Source organism: Lissotriton vulgaris, chromosome 1_1 (assembly GCF_964263255.1).
Source record: "Lissotriton vulgaris chromosome 1_1, aLisVul1.2, whole genome shotgun sequence".
Classification (NCBI taxonomy): Eukaryota; Metazoa; Chordata; class Amphibia; order Caudata; family Salamandridae; genus Lissotriton; species Lissotriton vulgaris.
This window is the reverse complement of record NC_141685.1, coordinates 1,369,360,346-1,369,382,736: the sequence shown is the minus strand read 5'-3', so window position 1 is coordinate 1,369,382,736 and position 22,391 is coordinate 1,369,360,346. Positions and strand designations below refer to the sequence as shown.

The window sequence follows — 22,391 nt, the reverse complement described above, 5'->3', positions numbered from 1 at the left end:
ACGAGCCATGGTGCTTGCTTCATCATAATTAGGCATGCAGTCATTAGCCACAGCTCTGATTATGGGTCACTGAGGTCAGTTTCAATAATTCCTCAAAAACCTAACCATGCAGTCCCCCCTAACTGTGTAGTTATCTTGCTTTACTGCTGTTTGTGTGATTAGCTGGGAGGAGCTCACGGCAGCATCCTCCCAATAAAAGTGTAGATGGACCGTTCCTTAACTCTTTCTTGCTTCACATACAGATGGCTTGAGGAGGTACAGGGGAGATGCAGGTCTAATAAACAGAATAGAATATCTGCGCCAGGTGTGTTTCTCTGCATTGGTGTCCAATCACAGGCCCACCAGTGTATGTGTGATCTTTGACTCCTGCCAGTTCACAAGCAGGCGGCCAGGAAATGGTTTCAGCCTATCAACCACTGAGGAGATAAAGCCTTTGTATAAGGAATGAGGAAGCAATGAACACATTCAGCCTATCACAGGAGTAGCCCTGAGTGTTCCGAATTATAATTTCTTCATGTCACTGTACGTTATTGAGCCCAAGTAGCTCGCCGTGATCGTATAGTGGTTAGTACTCTGCGTTGTGGCCGCAGCAACCTCGGTTCGAGTCCGAGTCACGGCATTGTGGTTGGCAATGTCATGGCAGTTGGGTTTTTCCTTTACAGAATTCCCAAATGTACCAGTTGTTTTTGTAAAATGTCTATTAAAAACAGATCCTTTTCAATATTTGAATGATCTAACGACAAATTATTTAAAAACACATGATTATAAGATGTAGGTATACTGTACTTACTGACATAAATTATCGTTCTTGAACATATTTGAGGTAAGAGGAGCGGACCTCTCCCCCAGGCCAATCAGAATGCAGATGAATGCAGTTGCAGTTGAGTGACCTGTGTTGTGGCTGTCTACAGGGAATGCACATATGTAGCTGTCTCGCAGCCCAATCCAGACGTCAATTGAAGACAGGGTTTGATGCAAATAGAGCAGTAAGTGCAGAGAAATGCTCACTCTCTAAAAATGGCATTTATACAATAGTAAGATTAAATCCAACCTCACCAGTAGATAGGATTTATCAATAAATAAATAAAGCTTCTCCTCTCTGATATGGAATTACCCCCCAAAAAGTATAAGGGAATACCCAATGCTAACCTATGAGAGGGGCAGACCTCACTGTAGTGAAAAATGTAATAGACTGTTTGATACTACTAGGACATACAAACTACCACAGTACATGTCTTACCTTTTACTTACATAGCATGATGCCCCTAGGACTACCTAGGGCCTACCTTAGGGGTTACTGATATGTAATAAAATTGGAGTTTAAGGCTTGGCAAGTAGTTTTAAATGCCAAGTCGAAGTGGCAGTACACTGCAGCACAGGCACTGCAGTAGCAGGCTTGAGACAGGTTTGAAATGCTATTTCTTTGGGCGGCACAATCAGTCCCTGGGTATATGGTATACCACTTTACAAGGGGCTTTCAAGTAAATTAAATCTGTCAGTCAGGTATACTCCAATTATACACATGATTAGGGAAGAAGCACGTGCACTTCAGCACTGATTAGTAGCGATAAAGTGACCAGAGTCCTAAGGCCAACAAAAAGATACAGCAAAATGCGGAGGTGAAAAGCAATAAGGTGGGGTTGGGACCACCTTAAGAATGCAAGGTCTAACAAAAACAAACTAAGGATAACATGAGTAAAACATCAGGTTTCTCTACAGCATTTGGTGAGACAAGTGGGCCTTCTTTTATCTTCCATAAATGCAATCTTTCCCGGACCCCTTTATTATATAGCTCTTCAAGGAAAAAATATAAAGCACTTACAAAGGAGCCTCAAATACTCAAAGATGGTAGACTTCTGTAATATGGGCCATATACTAAAAGCAGCATGAAAACAGAGTGCAATAGGATCCAAAAAACGTGAGTGACCCATGAGAGTATGCATGCAAGCCTATGGTATTCCAAACTATAGATATACGCATGCAATTTTTGTTTTTAGAAGAGAATGTGCCTGCTGAAAAAAACATTATTTTTAAAAAGTGCATTGCAGAATATCAGGAATTTGCTGTGGGACATCTTGAAAACTTACATACAGATTATTTGCACACGCCTTACAGTCAGTTGTTGTGGCCGAGTGGTTAAGGCGATGGACTAGAAATCCATTGGGGTCTCCCCGCGCAGGTTCGAATCCTGCCGACAACGAGAATCTTTTTAACATCGGCTACAATTTCGGGAGTTAACCTTTAGTATTTCTTCCATGTCAGTTTTATAAATAGGTGGCTTATTTTGGTGTCACTATTGCCATATCACATATTTATTATCGCTCCCCCTTTCATATCTTTGCTATAACTCTCGTCCTTCATTAGCGCTGGAGCAAACGCTTCAAATTATTATACCCTGGCTCTCTCGGTCATACCTGTGCATGCACTTGAAACTTACTTTACCAATAAAAGAAGCAAATAGAGAAATAAAATAAAAGTGCTAGCTGGATTAGGCAAACACACTTCATAAAACTGCATTTTCTTTTCTATTCTCCCCCGTGTTACAAGCTTAACTGCTCCCTGTGTAATTTCTCTTAACCTGCTGTTCCTGGAAGAGAATTTCATCTACAAGCTCTTTCTGTGTTTTCTCCTAGTCTTTTCTTTCCCTTTTCTTAGATTTGTAACTGTTCCTTTACGTGCTCTATTTAGGCGCCATTAATCTCATTTGAGCTCCTTGTACCTGCTGCTGTTTCTCCACACCTCAAACTGTCTTTTCCCTCTTTCTCTATTTCTCTGCCGTTGGTGGCTACTTTCCAAAGCGTCTGATGCCCCAATGTTCCTTCGTCTTGTTGTCAGACGTGAATTTGAAAAGCAACAAAATTAACAAGCCTTTACCACTCACACATGGCAGAAGTTTATACTTTAATTCAATGAGCTGAGAAAAGTGTGTTGTGGGGCCCCTACGAGCCATGGTGCTTGCTTCATCATGATTAGGCATGCAGTCATTAGCCACAGCTCTGATTATGGGTCACTGAGGTCAGTTTCAATAATTCCTCAAAAACCTAACCATGCAGTCCCCCCTAACTGTGTAGTTATCTTGCTTTACTGCTGTTTGTGTGATTAGCTGGGAGGAGCTCACGGCAGCATCCTCCCAATAAAAGTGCAGATGGACCGTTCCTTAACTCTTTCTTGCTTCACATACAGATGGCTTGAGGAGGTACAGGGGAGATGCAGGTCTAATAAACAGAATAGAATATCTGCGCCAGGTGTCTTTCTCTGCATTGGTGTCCCATCACAGGCCCACCAGTGTATGTGTGTCTTTGACTCCTGCCAGTTCACAAGCAGGCGGCCAGGAAACGGTTTCAGCCTATCAACCACTGAGGAGATAAAGCCTTTGTATAAGGAATGAGGAAGCAATGAACACATTCAGCCTATCACAGGAGTAGCCCTGAGTGTTCCGAATTATAATTTCTTCATGTCACTATACGTTATTGAGCCCAAGTAGCTCGCCGTGATCGTATAGTGGTTAGTACTCTGCGTAGTGGCCGCAGCAACCTCGGTTCGAATCCGAGTCACAGCATTGTGGTTGGCAATGTCACGGCAGTTGGGTTTTTCCTTTACAGAATTCCCAAATGTACCAGTTGTTTTTGTAAAATGTCTATTAAAAACAGATCCTTTTCAATATTTAAACGATCTAACGACAAATTATTTAAACACACATGATTATAGGATGTAGGTATACTGTACTTACTGACATAAATTATCGTTCTTGAACATATTTGCGGTAAGGGGAGCGGAGCTCTCCCCCAGGCCAATCAGAATGCAGATGAATGCAGTTGCAGTTGAGTGTCCTGTGTTGTGGCTGTCTACAGGGAATGCGCATATGTAGCTGTCTCGCAGCCCAATCCAGACGTCAATTGAAAACAGGTTTTCATGCAAATAGAGCAATAAGTGCAGAGAAATGCTCACTCTCTAAAAATGGCATTAATACAATAGTAAGATTAAATCCAACCTCACCAGTAGATAGGATTTATCAATAAATAAATAAAGCTTCTCCTCTCTGATATGGAATTACCCCCCAAAAAGTATAAGGGAATACCCAATGCTAACCTATGAGAGGGGCAGACCTCACAGTAGTGAAAAATGTAATAGACTGTTTGATACTACTAGGACATACAAACTACCACAGTACATGTCTTACCTTTTACTTGCATAGCATGATGCCCCTAGGACTACTTAGGGCCTACCTTAGGGGTTACTGATATGTAATAAAATTGGAGTTTAAGGCTTGGCAAGTAGTTTTAAATGCCAAGTCGAAGTGGCAGTACACTGCAGCACAGGCACTGCAGTAGCAGGCTTGAGACAGGTTCGAAATGCTATTTCTTTGGGCGGCACAATCAGTCCCTGGGTATATGGTATACCACTTTACAAGGGGCTTTCAAGTAAATTAAATCTGTCAGTCAGGTATACTCCAATTATACACATGATTAGGGAAGAAGCATGTGCACTTCAGCACTGATTAGTAGCGATAAAGTGATCAGAGTCCTAAGGCCAACAAAAAGATACAGCAAAATGCGGAGGTGAAAAGCAATAAGGTGGGGTTGGGACCACCTTAAGAATGCAAGGTCTAACAAAAACGAACTAAGGATAACATGAGTAAAACGTCGGGTTTCTCTACAGCATTTGGTGAGACAAGTGGGCCTTCTTTTATCTTCCATAAATGCAACCTTTCCCGGACCCCTTTATTATATAGCTCTTCAAGGAAAAAATATAAAGCACTTACAAAGGAGCCTCAAATACTCAAAGATGGTAGACTTCTGTAATATGGGCCATATACTAAAAGCAGCACGAAAACAGAGTGCAATAGGGTCCAAAAAACTTGAGTGACCCATGAGAGTATGCATGCAAGCCTATGGTATTCCAAACTAGAGATATACGCATGCAATTTTTGTTTTTAGGAGAGAATGTGCCTGCTGAAAAAAACATTCTTTTTAAAAAGTGCATTGCAGAATATCAGGAATTTGCTGTGGGACACCTATAAAACTTGCATACAGATTATGTGCACACACCTCACAGTCAGTTGTTGTGGCCGAGTGGTTAAGGAGATGGACTAGAAATCCATTGGGGTCTCCCCGCGCAGGTTCGAATACTGCCGACAACGAGAACCTTTTTAACATCGGCTACAATTTCTGAAGTTAACCTTTAGTATTTCTTCCATGTCAGTTTTATAAATAGGTGGCTTATTTTGGTGTCACTATTGCCATATCACATATTTATTATCGCTCCCCCTTTCATATCTTTGCTATAACTCTCGTCCTTCATTAGCGCTGGTGCAAACGCTTCAAATTATTATATCCTGGCTCTCTCGGTCATACCTGTGCATGCACTTGAAACTTACTTTACCAATGAAAGAAGCAAATAGAGAAATAAAATAAAAGTGCTAGCTGGATTAGGCAAACACACTTCATAAAACTGCATTTTCTTTTCTATTCTCCCCCGTGTTACAAGCTTAACTGCTCCCTGTGTAATTTCTCTTAACCTGCTGTTCCTGGAAGTGAATTTCATCTACAAGCTCTTTCTGTGTTTTTTCCTAGTCTTTTCTTTCCCTTTTCTCAGATTTGTAACTGTTCCTTTACGTGCTCTATTTAGGCGCCATTAATCTCATTTGAGCTCCTTGTACCTGCTTCTGTTTTCTCCACACCTCATACTGTCTTTTCCCTCTTTCTCTCTTTCTCTGCAGTTGGTGGCTACTTTCCAAAGCGTCTGATGCCCCAATGTTCCTTCGTCTTGTTGTCAGACGTGAATTTGAAAAGCAACACAATTAACAAGCCTTTACCACTCACACATGGCAGAAGTTTATACTTTAATTCAATGAGCTAAGAAAAGTGTGTTGTGGGGCCCCTACGAGCCATGGTGCTTGCTTCATCATAATTAGGCATGCAGTCATTAGCCACAGCTCTGATTATGGGTCACTGAGGTCAGTTTCAATAATTCCTCAAAAACCTAACCATGCAGTCCCCCCTAACTGTGTAGTTATCATGCTTTACTGCTGTTTGTGTGATTAGCTGGGAGGAGCTCACGGCAGCATCCTCCCAATAAAAGTGTAGATGGACCGTTCCTTAACTCTTTCTTGCTTCACATACAGATGGCTTGAGGAGGTACAGGGGAGATGCAGGTCTAATAAACAGAATAGAATATCTGCGCCAGGTGTGTTTCTCTGCATTGGTGTCCCATCACAGGCCCACCAGTGTATGTGTGATCTTTGACTCCTGCCAGTTCACAAGCAGGCGGCCAGGAAACGGTTTCAGCCTGTCAACCACTGAGGAGATAAAGCCTTTGTATAAGGAATGAGGAAGCAATGAACACATTCAGCCTATCACAGGAGTAGCCCTGAGTGTTCAGAATTATAATTTCTTCATGTCACTGTACGTTATTGAGCCCAAGTAGTTCGCCGTGATCGTATAGTGGTTAGTACTCTGCGTTGTGGCCGCAGCAACCTCGGTTCGAATTCGAGTCACAGCATTGTGGTTGGCAATGTCACGGCAGTTGGGTTTTTCCTTTACAGAATTCCCAAATGTACCAGTTGTTTTTGTAAAATGTCTATTAAAAACAGATCCTTTTCAATATTTAAACGATCTAACGACAAATTATTTAAACACACATGATTATAAGATGTAGGTATACTGTACTTACTGACATAAATTATCGTTCTTGAACATATTTGCGGTAAGAGGAGCGGAGCACTCCCCAGGCCAATCAGAATGCAGATGAATGCAGTTGCAGTTGAGTGACCTGTGTTGTGGCTGTCTACAGGGAATGCACATATGTAGCTGTCTCTCAGCCCAATCCAGACGTCAATTGAAGACAGGTTTTCATGCAAATAGAGCAGTAAGTGCAGAGAAATGCTCACTCTCTAAAAATGGCATTTATACAATAGTAAGATTAAATCCAACCTCACCAGTAGATAGGATTTATCAATAAATAAATAAAGCTTCTCCTCTCTGATATGGAATTACCCCCCAAAAAGTATAAGGGAATACCCAATGCTAACCTATGAGAGGGATTCAGAAAGGGGGTGGTGATGAACAGAGTGTCTGAATTAAGCAGACCACTCTTACCCAGTACAAAGATCAGGGCTTGATCCATCACCGTTATTTATCTCACTGCACCATCCCAGCTCAGAACCTGGCTATATGCAAATCAGTCTGTCCCTGGCCCAGTGCATCATGGGAACAGGGCAGACTAAACTACCAAGCCAATTCTTCACCAGAAAGGAGACAAGCTACCGGGGACCGGTTTCTGGCATTTCAGCCATCTTCGGCCCGGCTTGCTTGAATCCTGATGGTGCAGTGAGAAAGGGACTCATGTCTGAGTATACCCCGCCACACCTATAGTGGCCAAAAACGATTCAGAAAGGGGGTGGTGATGAACAGAGTGTCTGAATTAAGCAGACCACTCTTACCCAGTCCAAAGATCAGGGCTTGATCCATCACCGTTATTTATCTCACTGCACCATCCCAGCTCAGAACCTGGCTATATGCAAATCAGTCTGTCCCTGGCCCAGTGCATCATGGGAACAGGGCAGACTAAACTACCAAGCCAATTCTTCACCAGAAAGGAGACAAGCTACCGGGGACCGGTTTCTGGCATTTCAGCCGTCTTCGGCCCGGCTTGCTTGAATCCTAATGGTGCAGTGAGAAAGGGACTCATGTCTGAGTATACCCCGCCACACCTATAGTGGCCAAAAACGATTCAGAAAGGGGGTGGTGATGAACAGAGTGTCTGAATTAAGCAGACCACTCTTACCCAGTCCAAAGATCAGGGCTTGATCCATCACCGTTATTTATCTCACTGCACCATCCCAGCTCAGAACCTGGCTATATGCAAATCAGTCTGTCCCTGGCCCAGTGCATCATGGGAACAGGGCAGACTAAACTACCAAGCCAATTCTTCACCAGAAAGGAGACAAGCTACCGGGGACCGGTTTCTGGCATTTCAGCCGTCTTCGGCCCGGCTTGCTTGAATCCTGATGGTGCAGTGAGAAAGGGACTCATGTCTGAGTATACCCCGCCACACCTATAGTGGCCAAAAACGATTCAGAAAGGGGGTGGTGATGAACAGAGTGTCTGAATTAAGCAGACCACTCTTACCCAGTCCAAAGATCAGGGCTTGATCCATCACCGTTATTTATCTCACTGCACCATCCCAGCTCAGAACCTGGCTATATGCAAATCAGTCTGTCCCTGGCCCAGTGCATCATGGGAACAGGGCAGACTAAACTACCAAGCCAATTCTTCACCAGAAAGGAGACAAACTACCGGGGACCGGTTTCTGGCATTTCAGCCATCTTCGGCCCGGCTTGCTTGAATCCTGATGGTGCAGTGAGAAAGGGACTCATGTCTGAGTATACCCCGCCACACCTATAGTGGCCAAAAACGATTCAGAAAGGGGGTGGTGATGAACAGAGTGTCTGAATTAAGCAGACCACTCTTACCCAGCCCAAAGATCAGGGCTTGATCCATCACCGTTATTTATCTCACTGCACCATCCCAGCTCAGAACCTGGCTATATGCAAATCAGTCTGTCCCTGGCCCAGTGCATCATGGGAACAGGGCAGACTAAACTACCAAGCCAATTCTTCACCAGAAAGGAGACAAGCTACCGGGGACCGGTTTCTGGCATTTCAGCCGTCTTCGGCCCGGCTTGCTTGAATCCTGATGGTGCAGTGAGAAAGGGACTCATGTCTGAGTATACCCCGCCACACCTATAGTGGCCAAAAACGATTCAGAAAGGGGGTGGTGATGAACAGAGTGTCTGAATTAAGCAGACCACTCTTACCCAGTCCAAAGATCAGGGCTTGATCCATCACCGTTATTTATCTCACTGCACCATCCCAGCTCAGAACCTGGCTGGAAAGGAGACAAGCTACCGGGGACCAGTTTCTGGCATTGCATGGAAGGGTATACTCAGATGTGAGTCCCTTGCTCATTGCACCATCAGGATTCAAGCAAGCCGGGCCGAAGACGGCTGTAATGCCAGAAACCGGTCCCCGGAAGCTTGTTTCCTTCCCAGTGAAAGAATTGGCTTTGTAGTTTAGTTTGCCCTGTTCCCATCATGCACTGGGACAGGAACAGACTAATTTGCATACAGCCAGGTTCTAAGCTGGGATGGTGCAGTGAGCTAAAAAACGGTGTTGGATCTAGCCCTGATCTCTTGACTGGGTGAGAGTATTCTGCTTAATTCAGAAACTCTGTCCATCACCACCCCTTGTTGTTTAATTATTTTGTCCACCATAAGCGTGGAAGGGTATACTCAGATGTGAGTCCCTTGCTCATTGCACCATCAGGATTCAAGCAAGCCGGGCCGAAGACGGCTGTAATGCCAGAAACCGGTCCCCGGAAGCTTGTTTCCTTCCCAGTGAAAGAATTGGCTTTGTAGTTTAGTTTGCCCTGTTCCCATCATGCACTGGGACAGGAACAGACTAATTTGCATACAGCCAGGTTCTAAGCTGGGATGGTGCAGTGAGCTAAAAAACGGTGTTGGATCTAGCCCTGATCTCTTGACTGGGTGAGAGTATTCTGCTTAATTCAGAAACTCTGTCCATCACCACCCCTTGTTGTTTAATTATTTTGTCCACCATAAGCGTGGAAGGGTATACTCAGATGTGAGTCCCTTGCTCATTGCACCATCAGGATTCAAGCAAGCCGGGCCGAAGACGGCTGTAATGCCAGAAACCAGTCCCCGGAAGCTTGTTTCCTTCCCAGTGAAAGAATTGGCTTTGTAGTTTAGTTTGCCCTGTTCCCATCATGCACTGGGACAGGAACAGACTAATTTGCATACAGCCAGGTTCTAAGCTGGGATGGTGCAGTGAGCTAAAAAACGGTGTTGGATCTAGCCCTGATCTCTTGACTGGGTGAGAATATTCTGCTTAATTCAGAAACTCTGTCCATCACCACCCCTTGTTGTTTAATTATTTTGTCCACCATAAGCGTGGAAGGGTATACTCAGATGTGAGTCCCTTGCTCATTGCACCATCAGGATTCAAGCAAGCCGGGCCGAAGACGGCTGTAATGCCAGAAACCGGTCCCCGGAAGCTTGTTTCCTTCCCAGTGAAAGAATTGGCTTTGTAGTTTAGTTTGCCCTGTTCCCATCATGCACTGGGACAGGAACAGACTAATTTGCATACAGCCAGGTTCTAAGCTGGGATGGTGCAGTGAGCTAAAAAACGGTGTTGGATCTAGCCCTGATCTCTTGACTGGGTGAGAGTATTCTGCTTAATTCAGAAACTCTGTCCATCACCACCCCTTGTTGTTTAATTATTTTGTCCACCATAAGCGTGGAAGGGTATACTCAGATGTGAGTCCCTTGCTCATTGCACCATCAGGATTCAAGCAAGCCGGGCCGAAGACGGCTGTAATGCCAGAAACCGGTCCCCGGAAGCTTGTTTCCTTCCCAGTGAAAGAATTGGCTTTGTAGTTTAGTTTGCCCTGTTCCCATCATGCACTGGGACAGGAACAGACTAATTTGGATACAGCCAGGTTCTAAGCTGGGATGGTGCAGTGAGCTAAAAAACGGTGTTGGATCTAGCCCTGATCTCTTGACTGGGTGAGAGTATTCTGCTTAATTCAGAAACTCTGTCCATCACCACCCCTTGTTGTTTAATTATTTTGTCCACCATAAGCGTGGAAGGGTATACTCAGATGTGAGTCCCTTGCTCATTGCACCATCAGGATTCAAGCAAGCCGGGCCGAAGACGGCTGTAATGCCAGAAACCGGTCCCCGGAAGCTTGTTTCCTTCCCAGTGAAAGAATTGGCTTTGTAGTTTAGTTTGCCCTGTTCCCATCATGCACTGGGACAGGAACAGACTAATTTGCATACAGCCAGGTTCTAAGCTGGGATGGTGCAGTGAGCTAAAAAACGGTGTTGGATCTAGCCCTGATCTCTTGACTGGGTGAGAGTATTCTGCTTAATTCAGAAACTCTGTCCATCACCACCCCTTGTTGTTTAACCTATGAGAGGGGCAGACCTCACAGTAGTGAAAAATGTAATAGACTGTTTGATACTACTAGGACATACAAACTACCACAGTACATGTCTTACCTTTTACTTACATAGCATGATGCCCCTAGGACTACCTAGGGCCTACCTTAGGGGTTACTGATATGTAATAAAATTGGAGTTTAAGGCTTGGCAAGTAGTTTTAAATGCCAAGTCGAAGTGGCAGTACACTGCAGCACAGGCACTGCAGTAGCAGGCTTGAGACAGGTTTGAAATGCTATTTCTTTGGGCGGCACAATCAGTCCCTGGGTATATGGTATACCACTTTACAAGGGGCTTTCAAGTAAATTAAATCTGTCAGTCAGGTATACTCCAATTATACACATGATTAGGGAAGAAGCACGTGCACCCTCAGCACTGATTAGTAGCGATAAAGTGATCAGAGTCCTAAGGCCAACAAAAAGATACAGCAAAATGCGGAGGTGAAAAGCAATAAGGTGGGGTTGGGACCACCTTAAGAATGCAAGGTCTAACAAAAACGAACTAAGGATAACATGAGTAAAACATCAGGTTTCTCTACAGCATTTGGTGAGACAAGTGGGCCTTCTTTAATCTTCCATAAATGCAATCTTTCCCGGACCCCTTTATTATATAGCTCTTCAAGGAAAAAATATAAAGCACTTACAAAGGAGCCTCAAATACTCAAAGATGGTAGACTTCTGTAATATGGGCCATATACTAAAAGCAGCACGAAAACAGAGTGCCATAGGGTCCAAAAAACTTGAGTGACCCATGAGAGTATGCATGCAAGCCTATGGTATTCCAAACTAGAGATAAACGCATGCAATTTTTGTTTTTAGGAGAGAATGTGCCTGCTGAAAAAAACATTATTTTTAAAAAGTGCATTGCGGAATATCAGGAATTTGCTGTGGGACACCTTGAAAACTTGCATACAGTTTATGTGCACACGCCTTGAAGTCAGTTGTTGTGGCCGAGTGGTAAGGCGATGGACTAGAAATCCATTGGGGTCTTCCCGCGCAGGTTCGAATCCTGCCGACAACGAGAATCTTTTTAACATCGGCTACAATTTCAGAAGTTAACCTTTAGTATTTCTTCCATGTCAGTTTTATAAATAGGTGGCTTATTTTGGTGTCACTATTGCCATATCACATATTTATTATCGGTCCCCCTTTCATATCTTTGCTATAACTCTCGTCCTTCATTAGCGCTGGTGCAAACGCTTCAAATTATTATACCCTGGCTCTCTCGGTCATACCTGTGCATGCACTTGAAACTTACTTTACCAATAAAAGAAGCAAATAGAGAAATAAAATAAAAGTGCTAGCTGGATTAGGCAAACACACTTCATAAAACTGCATTTTCTTTTCTATTCTCCCCAGTGTTACAAGCTTAACTGCTCCCTGTGTAATTTCTCTTAACCTGCTGTTCCTGGAAGAGAATTTCATCTACAAGCTCTTTCTGTGTTTTTTCCTAGTCTTTTCTTTCCCTTTTCTTAGATTTGTAACTGTTCCTTTACATGCTCTATTTAGGCGCCATTAATCTCATTTGAGCTCCTTGTACCTGCTGCTGTTTTCTCCACACCTCATACTGTCTTTTCCCTCTTTCTCTCTTTCTCTGCGGTTGGTGGCTACTTTCCAAAGCGTCTGATGCCCCAATGTTCCTTCGTCTTGTTGTCAGACGTGAATTTGAAAAGCAACAAAATTAACAAGCCTTTACCACTCACACATGGCAGAAGTTTATACTTTAATTCAATGAGCTAAGAAAAGTGTGTTGTGGGGCCCCTACGAGCAATGGTGCTTGCTTCATCATAATTAGGCATGCAGTCATTAGCCACAGCTCTGATTATGGGTCACTGAGGTCAGTTTCAATAATTCCTCAAAAACCTAACCATGCAGTCCCCCCTAACTGTGTAGTTATCTTGCTTTACTGCTGTTTGTGTGATTAGCTGGGAGGAGCTCACGGCAGCATCCTCCCAATAAAAGTGTAGATGGACCGTTCCTTAACTCTTTCTTGCTTCACATACAGATGGCTTGAGGAGGTACAGGGGAGATGCAGGTCTAATAAACAGAATAGAATATCTGCGCCAGGTGTGTTTCTCTGCATTGGTGTCCCATCACAGGCCCACCAGTGTGTGTGTGATCTTTGACTCCTGTCAGTTCACAAGCAGGCGGCCAGGAAACGGTTTCAGCCTATCAACCACTGAGGAGATAAAGCCTTTGTATAAGGAATGAGGAAGCAATCAACACATTCAGCCTATCACAGGAGTAGCCCTGAGTGTTCCGAATTATAATTTCTTCATGTCACTGTACGTTATCGAGCCCAAGCAGCTCGCTGTGATCGTATAGTGGTTAGTACTCTGCGTTGTGGCCGCAGCAACCACAGTTCGAACCCAAGTCACCGGATTGTGGTTAGCAATGTCACGGCAGTTGGGTTTTTCCTTTACAGAATTCCCAAATGTACCAGTTGTTTTTGTAAAATGTCTATTAAAAACAGATCCTTTTCAATATTTAAACAATCTAAGGACAAATTATTTAAACACACATGATTATAAGATGTAGGTATACTGTACTTACTGACATAAATTATCGTTCTTGAACATATTTGCGGTAAGGGGAGCGGAGCTCTCCCCCAGGCCAATCAGAATGCAGATGAATGCAGTTGCAGTTGAGTGACCTGTGTTGTGGCTGTCTACAGGGAATGCACATATGTAGCTGTCTCGCAGCCCAATCCAGACGTCAATTGAAGACAGGTTTTCATGCAAATAGAGCAGTAAGTGCAGAGAAATGCTCACTCCCTAAAAATGGCATTTATACAATAGTAAGATTAAATCCAACCTCACCAGTAGATAGGATTTATCAATAAATAAATAAAGCTTCTCCTCTCAGATATGGAATTACCCCCCAAAACGTATAAGGGAATACCCAATGCTAACCTATGAGAGGGGCAGACCTCACAGTAGTTAAAAATGTAATAGACTGTTTGATACTACTAGGACATACAAACTACCACAGTACATGTCTTACCTTTTACTTACATAGCATGATGCCCCTAGGACTACCTAGGGCCTACCTTAGGGGTTACTGATATGTAATAAAATTGGAGTTTAAGGCTTGGCAAGTAGTTTTAAATGCCAAGTCGAAGTGGCAGTACACTGCAGCACAGGCACTGCAGTAGCAGGCTTGAGACAGGTTTGAAATGCTATTTCTTTGGGTGGCACAATCAGTCCCTGGGTATATGGTATACCACTTTACAAGGGGCTTTCAAGTAAATTAAATCTGTCAGTCAGGTATACTCCAATTATACACATGATTAGGGAAGAAGCATGTGCACTTCAGCACTGATTAGTAGCGATAAATTGATCAGAGTCCTAAGGCCAACAAAAAGATACAGCAAAATGCGGAGGTGAAAAGCAAAAAGGTGGGGTTGGGACCACCTTAAGAATGCAAGGTCTAACAAAAACGAACTAAGGATAACATGAGTAAAACATCAGGTTTCTCTACAGCATTTGGTGAGACAAGTGGGCCTTCTTTTATCTTCCATAAATGCAATCTTTCCCGGACCCCTTTATTATATAGCTCTTCAAGGAAAAAATATAAAGCACTTACAAAGGAGCCTCAAATACTCAAAGATGGTAGACTTCTGTAATATGGGCCATATACTAAAAGCAGCACGAAAACAGAGTGCAATAGGGTCCAATAAACTTGAGTGACCCATGAGAGTATGCATGCAAGCCTATGGTATTCCAAACTAGAGATATACGCATGCAATTTTTGTTTTTAGGAGAGAATGTGCCTGCTGAAAAAAACATTATTTTTAAAATGTGCATTGCAGAATATCAGGAATTTGCTGTGGGACACCTTGAAAACTTGCATATAGATTATGTGCACTCGCCTTACAGTTAGTTGTTGTGGCCGAGTGGTTAAGGCGATGGACTAGAAATCCATTGGGGTCTTCCCGCGCAGGTTCGAATCCTGCTGACAACGAGATTCTTTTTAACATCGGCTACAATTTCAGAAGTTAACCTTTAGTATTTCTTCCATGTCAGTTTTATAAATAGGTGGCTTATTTTGGTGTCACTATTGCCATATCACATATTTATTATCGCTTCCCCTTTCATATCTTTGCTATAACTCTCGTCCTTCATTAGCGCTGGTGCAAACGCTTCAAATTATTATACCCTGGCTCTCTCGGTCATACCTGTGCATGCACTTGAAACTTACTTTACCAATAAAAGAAGCAAATAGAGAAATAAAATAAAAGTGCTAGCTGGATTAGGCAAACACACTTCATAAAACTGCATTTTCTTTTCTATTCTCCCCCGTGTTACAAGCTTAACTGCTCCCTGTGTAATTTCTCTTAACCTGCTGTTCCTGGAAGAGAATTTCATCTACAAGCTCTTTCTGTGTGTTTCCTAGTCTTTTCTTTCCCTTTTCTTAGATTTGTAACTGTTCCTTTACGTGCTCTATTTAGGCGCCATTAATCTCATTTGAGCTCCATGTACCTGCTGCTGTTTTCTCCACACCTTATACTGCCTTTTCCCTCTTTCTCTCTTTCTCTGCGGTTGGTGGCTACTTTCCAAAGCGTCTGATGCCCCAATGTTCCTTCGTCTTGTTGTCAGACGTGAATTTGAAAAGCAACAAAATTAACAAGCCTTTACCACTCACACATGGCAGAAGTTTATACTTTAATTCAATGAGCTAAGAAAAGTGTGTTGTGGGGCCCCTACGAGCCATGGTGCTTGCTTAATCATAATTAGGCATGCAGTCATTAGCCACAGCTCTGATTATGGGTCACTGAGGTCAGTTTCAATAATTCCTCAAAAACCTAACCATGCAGTCCCCCCTAACTGTGTAGTTACCTTGCTTTACTGCTGTTTGTGTGATTAGCTGGGAGGAGCTCACGGCATCATCCTCCCAATGAAAGTGTAGATGGACCGTTCCTTAACTCTTTCTTGCTTCAAATACAGATGGCTTGAGGAGGTACAGGGGAGATGCAGGTCTAATAAACAGAATAGAATATATGCGCCAGGTGTGTTTCTCTGCATTGGTGTCACATCACAGGCCCACCAGTGTATGTGTGATCTTTGACTCCTGCCAGTTCACAAGCAGGCGGCCAGGAAACGGTTTCAGCCTATCAACCACTGAGGAGATATAGCCTTTGTATAAGGAATGAGGAAGCAATGAACACATTCAGCCTATCACAGGAGTAGCCCTGAGTGTTCTGAATTATAATTTCTTCATGTCACTGTACGTTATTGAGACCAAGTAGCTCGCCGTGATCGTATAGTGGTTAGTACTCTGCGTTGTGGCTGCAGCAACCTCGGTTCGAATCCGAGTCATGGCATTGTGGTTGGCAATGTCACAGCAGTTGGGTTTTTCCTTTACAGAATTCCCAAATGTACCAGTTGTTTTTGTAAAATGTCTATTAAAAACAGATCCTTTTCAATATTTAAACGATCTAACGACAAATTATTTAAACACACATGATTATAAGATGTAGGTATACTGTACATACTGACATAAATTATCGTTCTTGAACATATTTGCGGTAAGGGGAGCGGAGCTCTCCCCCAGGCCAATCAGAATGCAGATGAATGCAGTTGCAGTTGAGTGACCTGTGTTGTGGCTGTCTACAGGGAATGCACATATGTAGCTGTCTCGCAGCCCAATCCAGACGTCAATTGAAGACAGGTTTTCATGCAAATAGAGCAGTAAGTGCAGAGAAATGCTCACTCTCTAAAAATGGCATTTATACAATAGTAAGATTAAATCCAACCTCACCGGTAGATAGGATTGATCAATAAATAAATAAAGCTTCTCCTCTCTGATATGGAATTACCCCCCAAAAAGTATAAGGGAATACCCAATGCTAACCTATGAGAGGGGCAGACCTCACAGTAGTGAAAAATGTAATAGACTGTTTGATACTACTAGGACATACAAACTACCACAGTACATGTCTTACCTTTTACTTACATAGCATGATGCCCCTAGGACTACCTAGGGCCTACCTTAGGGGTTACTGATATGTAATAAAATTGAAGTTTAAGGCTTGGCAAGTAGTTTTAAATGCCAAGTCGAAGTGGCAGTACACTGCAGCACAGGCACTGCAGTAGCAGGCTTGAGACAGGTTTGAAATGCTATATCTTTGGGCGGCACAATCAGTCCCTGGGTATATGGTATACCACTTTACAAGGGGCTTTCAAGTAAATTAAATCTGTCAGTCAGGTATACTCCAATTATACACATGATTATGGAAGAAGCACGTGCACTTCAGCACTGATTAGCAGCGATAAAGTGATCAGAGTCCTAAGGCCAACAAAAAGATACAGCAAAATGCGGAGGTGAAAAGCAATAAGGTGGGGTTGGGACCACCTTAAGAATGCAAGGTCTAACAAAAACGAACTAAGGATAACATGAGTAAAACATCAGCTTTCTCTACAGCATTTGGTGAGACAAGTGGGCCTTCTTTTATCTTCCAGAAATGCAATCTTTCCCGGACCCCTTTATTATATAGCTCTTCAAGGAAAAAATATAAAGCACTTACAAAGGAGCCTCAAATACTCAAAGATGGTAGACTTCTTTAATATGGGACATATACTAAAAGCAGCACGAAAACAAGTGCAATAGGGTCCAAAAAACTTGAGTGACCCATGAGAGTATGCATGCAAGCCTATGGTATTCCAAACTAGAGATATACGCATGCAATTTTTGTTTTTAGGAGAGAATGTGCCTGCTGAAAAAAACATTATTTTTAAAAAGTGCATTGCAGAATATCAGGAATTTGCTGTGGGACACCTTGAAAACTTGCATACAGATTATGTGCACACGCCTTACAGTCAGTTGTTGTGGCCGAGTGGTTAAGGTGATGGACTAGAAATCCATTGGGGTCTCCCCGCGCAGGTTCGAATCCTGCCGACAACGAGAATCTTTTTAACATCGGCTACAATTTCAGAAGTTAACCTTTAGTATTTCTTCCATGTCAGTTTTATAAATAGGTGGCTTATTTTGGTGTCACTATTGCCATATCACATATTTATTATCGCTCCCCCTTTCATATCTTTGCTATAACTCTCGTCCTTCATTAGCGCTGGTGCAAACACTTCAAATTATTATACCCTGGCTCTCTCGGTCATCCCTGTGCATGCACTTGAAACTTATTTATTTATTTATTTATTTATTTATTTATTTAAAGTTTTATATAGCGCGAACAAGACCCGTGGGTATCAGAGCGCTTCACATAAAAGTAGTTTAAATATTAACAAGAAGATAACCATTAAACAAACAAATAGATATGAGGTAGATAGTTATATGGCTATAGTGAGTGCTTAAGTAACTACATTCCACTCAGGTTCGTCGATTATAATACAAATTAACTTTACAACATGAGGTTATGTCATTTGTCCTTTTTGTCATACCTATGAGGTAGCGGTTATATAGTTTCAGGATGTGAGATAGTTGTATGAATTAGTTTTGACAAGAGGTAGCAATTGGTATACAGTTTAGTTACAAAAGGAAAGTCGACAGTATCAGACCATCATTATCTTTCATCTAATTCACGGCAGTCCTTCCCTTTCTGCTAGCATTCGATCTCATAGTGAGACATAACCTTGTCTATATAAGGTATTTACTCATTAAGAAGCTCTTCACTTCTCGCTTAAATTTTGAGGTATTAGGAATCTTCCTAATGCTTGGAGGCAATGAATTCCAAATCCTGGGGGCAGCTCCTGAGAACGCTCTGTCATAAGTTTTTTTCTTTCTGAATATGGCTGGGCGCAGCACCAACTCTTTGGCACTCCTGGCTGGTCTGTTGCCTCCTGATAGCTCAATTTTCTTGGATAGGTATCTAGGAGTATTGTAGTGGAGTGCTCTGTGGGTGATACATGCTATCTTTAGTTGAATTCTGGCCTCATAGGGTAGCCAATTCAACGCTTTCAGGTGAGGGGAGATGTGGTCAAACTTCCTAGATCCGGTGATGAGTCTCGCCGCAGCATTGAGGCAGGCTTTTAGTGGTGCTGTGGATGTTTTTGGTAGACCTGCTAAGGTGGTGCAACCATATTCAATCCTAGAGATGACTAAAGATTGGATTGCCAGTTTCAGATCTGCTTCCGAGATGAATGGTTTCAATTTTCTTAGGTAGTTCAGGTGGAAGCGGGCGTTTTTTGCCATTGAATTAATATGAGTTTTCATGTCAAGACTCTCGTCTAAAGTGATTCCTAGCGACTTAGCTGAGTTGACTAGAGTCGGGGTGCAGTTGAGCGCAGTCACCAACTTGGTCCATTCCTTTATTTCCGTAACGCACTTTGGTGGAGAGATTAGTAAGAATTCTGTTTTTTGAGCATTTAGCTTCAGAAGATTGGTAGTTAGCCATTGCAATGCCCTTTTTAATATTTCATTCATTCGCTCAATGTCTTCAAGGGAGGTGATCTTTATATATATTTGCGTGTCATCCGCATACATATGATAAGATACCTGTGAGTTACTGAGAATTGTTGTAAGAGGTTCAACATACAAGTTAAACAGATCAGGGGATAATGTCGATCCTTGTGGGACTCCGATTGAGTTAGGGCAGGATGGTATAATTGAATGATTGACCAGGAAACGTTGTGTTCTGTTCCGTAGGAAAGATTCGAACCATTTCAACACATTTCCAGACACTCCCACCCTGTCTTCTAGCCTGGCCAGTAAAGCTTCGTGATTTACTGTGTCAAATGCCGATGACAGGTCCAGGAGAATTAGCAAGCATGCTTGATTTCGATCAAGAGCCAGTAGCGCGTCGTCGACAATATGGAGGATCGCTGTTTCCGTGCTATGCCCTGATCTGAATCCTGATTGGCAATCATCTAGTAGGGAAAACTTGTTGATGTGTTGGCTCAGCTGGCCCTGCACGCATTTCTCAATTAGTTTGGCCAATAGAGGGACGTTGGTTACTGGTCGAAAGTTGTTCGGGTTTGTAGCATCTGCAGTAGGTTTTTTGATCAATGGAACAACTTGACCAGTTTTTAGACAGTCTGGGAGGGTCCCTTGTGACAGTGATGCATTTATTATTTTGGTCCAGATTGGCATTTCGCAGGTAGGGGATCTTGGTAGTGGTTGTTGGGTTTGATTTTCACGAGCATTTTGGCGATCATGTTCTGATTGTATAATTCGAATATGTCCCAGTTTACATTGTTTTTTGTTGTGCTACACACTGTAGTCGAATTGGGATCGTTCGTAGTCAGTGGTTGAATGGGGAGGTTATTTGCTGCGCTTAAGAGCTCCGTTTCCAGCGCTTTGGTTTTTCCGTGAAAAATATAGAAAATTCCTCGCTACTTATGGATGTTTTTACGTTTTCATGCGCTGTTTTGGTTAGTTTGTTTGATTGTTGTTTCAGGATTTCAAACAGTTTCCGTGGTCTGTTTTTGGCATTATCCAGTTCCGATCTTATGAATTCCTTTTTGGAGTTGATGATCTTTTTGTTATATTGGTTTCTAATTTTTCTGAGGGCTTTCAGCTCAGGGGATGAAGGGTTTTGTCTCCATTTTCTTTCGGCCATTCTTAGTTTGCGCCTATCTTCGTTCAATGATCCGTCAAACCATGGATTCTTCGTCTTTTCCGTTATTCTTTTTAGTTTTAATGGCATGGTGTTGTTGACGATGTTCCCGATTGAGGTTATATAATGCTCTGTCAACTCGTTTGCATTCTGTAAGTTGCTGGGTGGCTTTAAGTCACTCTCACAGCTTTGTACTAGTAGTTCAATATTAGTGTCTCTAGTGTCTCGGATCCATTTTTTAACATTGGCAGGTTGAACAGTCTTGCCCTTTTTCAATATGGGTATCCGGAATGTTATTGCATAGTGGTCCGACCAGTCACATGGGGCTATTGAGAGGATTGATGTATTTTTGATATCTGAAATAATCCAGTCAAGTGTTGCTCCTTTTGAGTGTGTGGGTTCTGTGCATGCTTGGTTGAGTTTTAGCTCAACAAGGAAATCCTTAAGCGTGTTGACTAGCTTGTCATTGCAGTCGTCCCAGTGTAAGTTAAAATCTCCTAAGAATATGTTATTGGCATTCGTGTTAGAGTTGGTCATAATGATCTCCATTTACTGTTCTATGAACTTAGCGTTCTCTCCTGGTGGGTGGTAAAACGCATGTAGATTGCATCTTTGATTCGTTGCTGATTTTATATTGAGACCTAAGTATTCGCAAGATTCTAGAGGGTCAGATTGAATTTGATTGACCTCTATCTCTGATCGGTGAATGCAGGCAATTCCTCCTCCCGTCTTTATAGGTCTATCTAGTCTCACAATGCTATATTCAGGTGGTACTAAGAGATCCATGGTTGGGGATGATGATTCCGATAGCCACGTTTCTGTAAGAATTGCCAGATCAATTTCTTTGTTGATGATGAGGTCTGCTATGTCTGACGCATGTTTTGTAGCCGATCGACAGTTGAGTAGGAGGCATGTCAGTTGTTTCCCAGGGTTCTTAATCTTCAGCGTTTCGTGTTCGGAATTAAGCAGGACTTGTTGTAAGTTGTTATGGTTAAGTTTCCTATCGTTCTTTCTTGATGTTCTATTAGGGTCAATCGGAACTGTTTTGATGTTCTCCTCTTCTTCATGATCAGGCGATTCATAGGATTAGAGTAAGGCAATGGCATCTTCCTTCGACAGGGCCTTCGTCCTTTTTGGTCGGTTGTTCCTATTCGCTAGTGATATGTCAATTTCTTTGCTCTTTCTATGTATGGAGTGTACAAGATCTTGAATATTTGTGATCTTAGAATGGGTGCTTGCTGTCATTTCCAGTATTTCTTTCATCGCTTGTAGAGTACTAATTGTGATTTGTGTCATGTTGCTGACTAGTTTCTGAAGATCATTAGTAGCCTTCTGGTTCCTGATTAGTTTCTTGGGGATGGTTAGCCTGTGTGTCCAGGGGTTGTATGTCGCTTTTCTCGGTTTTCGATCTTTTCTTAGTGCCTCAGTCATTTCCTGTATATCCTCTGTTTGGTCGTCTGTTCCATTCCTTCTTGGGATGTTGTGTGAGTTGTCTGAGTTATGTAAAGATAGGAGAGTTTTTGTAGGTGAGGTTCTACCTGGTTTTAGTATAGTATTAGCGGTAGGTAGCGCACGGTTGTTGTCTCCTATCTTATCTGTTTCTTGGTTTACATCGAGTGGTTCACTCGGCACCACTGTGTGTTCTGCGTGGGAAGGCTCGGTGTTTGGAAGCGGTGTCGGCTCTTCTCTTTGGAGTTGGTCTTGTTCTTTATTCTCAAGACTCGTCGATCTTCCTGTCCGTTCTGTCTTATTTTTCGATATAATCCCTCCTGTTTCAGTTTTCTTTCCAGGTTTAGTAGCTGGCTCCACACAGCCTCCCGTTCGATTGATATAAATCGTATCATGAGTGACTTCTGGTGGGG

At 42.7% G+C, this 22,391-nt stretch overlaps 5 non-coding genes across 5 annotated transcripts; all 5 read left to right on the top strand.

The window, feature by feature from the left end:
* Positions 1 to 547: 547 nt before the first annotated feature.
* TRNAH-GUG (transfer RNA histidin (anticodon GUG)) lies at positions 548 to 619 on the top strand. Its single transcript has one exon. It is a non-coding gene; the product is annotated as a tRNA-His (tRNA).
* Positions 620 to 2,118: 1,499 nt separating this feature from the next.
* Positions 2,119 to 2,200, top strand: TRNAS-AGA (transfer RNA serine (anticodon AGA)). The gene has a single exon. It is a non-coding gene; the product is annotated as a tRNA-Ser (tRNA).
* A 9,758-nt stretch (positions 2,201 to 11,958) lies between these two features.
* TRNAS-AGA (transfer RNA serine (anticodon AGA)) lies at positions 11,959 to 12,039 on the top strand. Its single transcript has one exon. It is a non-coding gene; the product is annotated as a tRNA-Ser (tRNA).
* Positions 12,040 to 14,899: 2,860 nt separating this feature from the next.
* On the top strand, positions 14,900 to 14,981 carry TRNAS-AGA (transfer RNA serine (anticodon AGA)). Its single transcript has one exon. It is a non-coding gene; the product is annotated as a tRNA-Ser (tRNA).
* Positions 14,982 to 17,839: 2,858 nt separating this feature from the next.
* TRNAS-AGA (transfer RNA serine (anticodon AGA)) lies at positions 17,840 to 17,921 on the top strand. The gene has a single exon. It is a non-coding gene; the product is annotated as a tRNA-Ser (tRNA).
* The last annotated feature ends 4,470 nt before the right edge of the window (positions 17,922 to 22,391 follow it).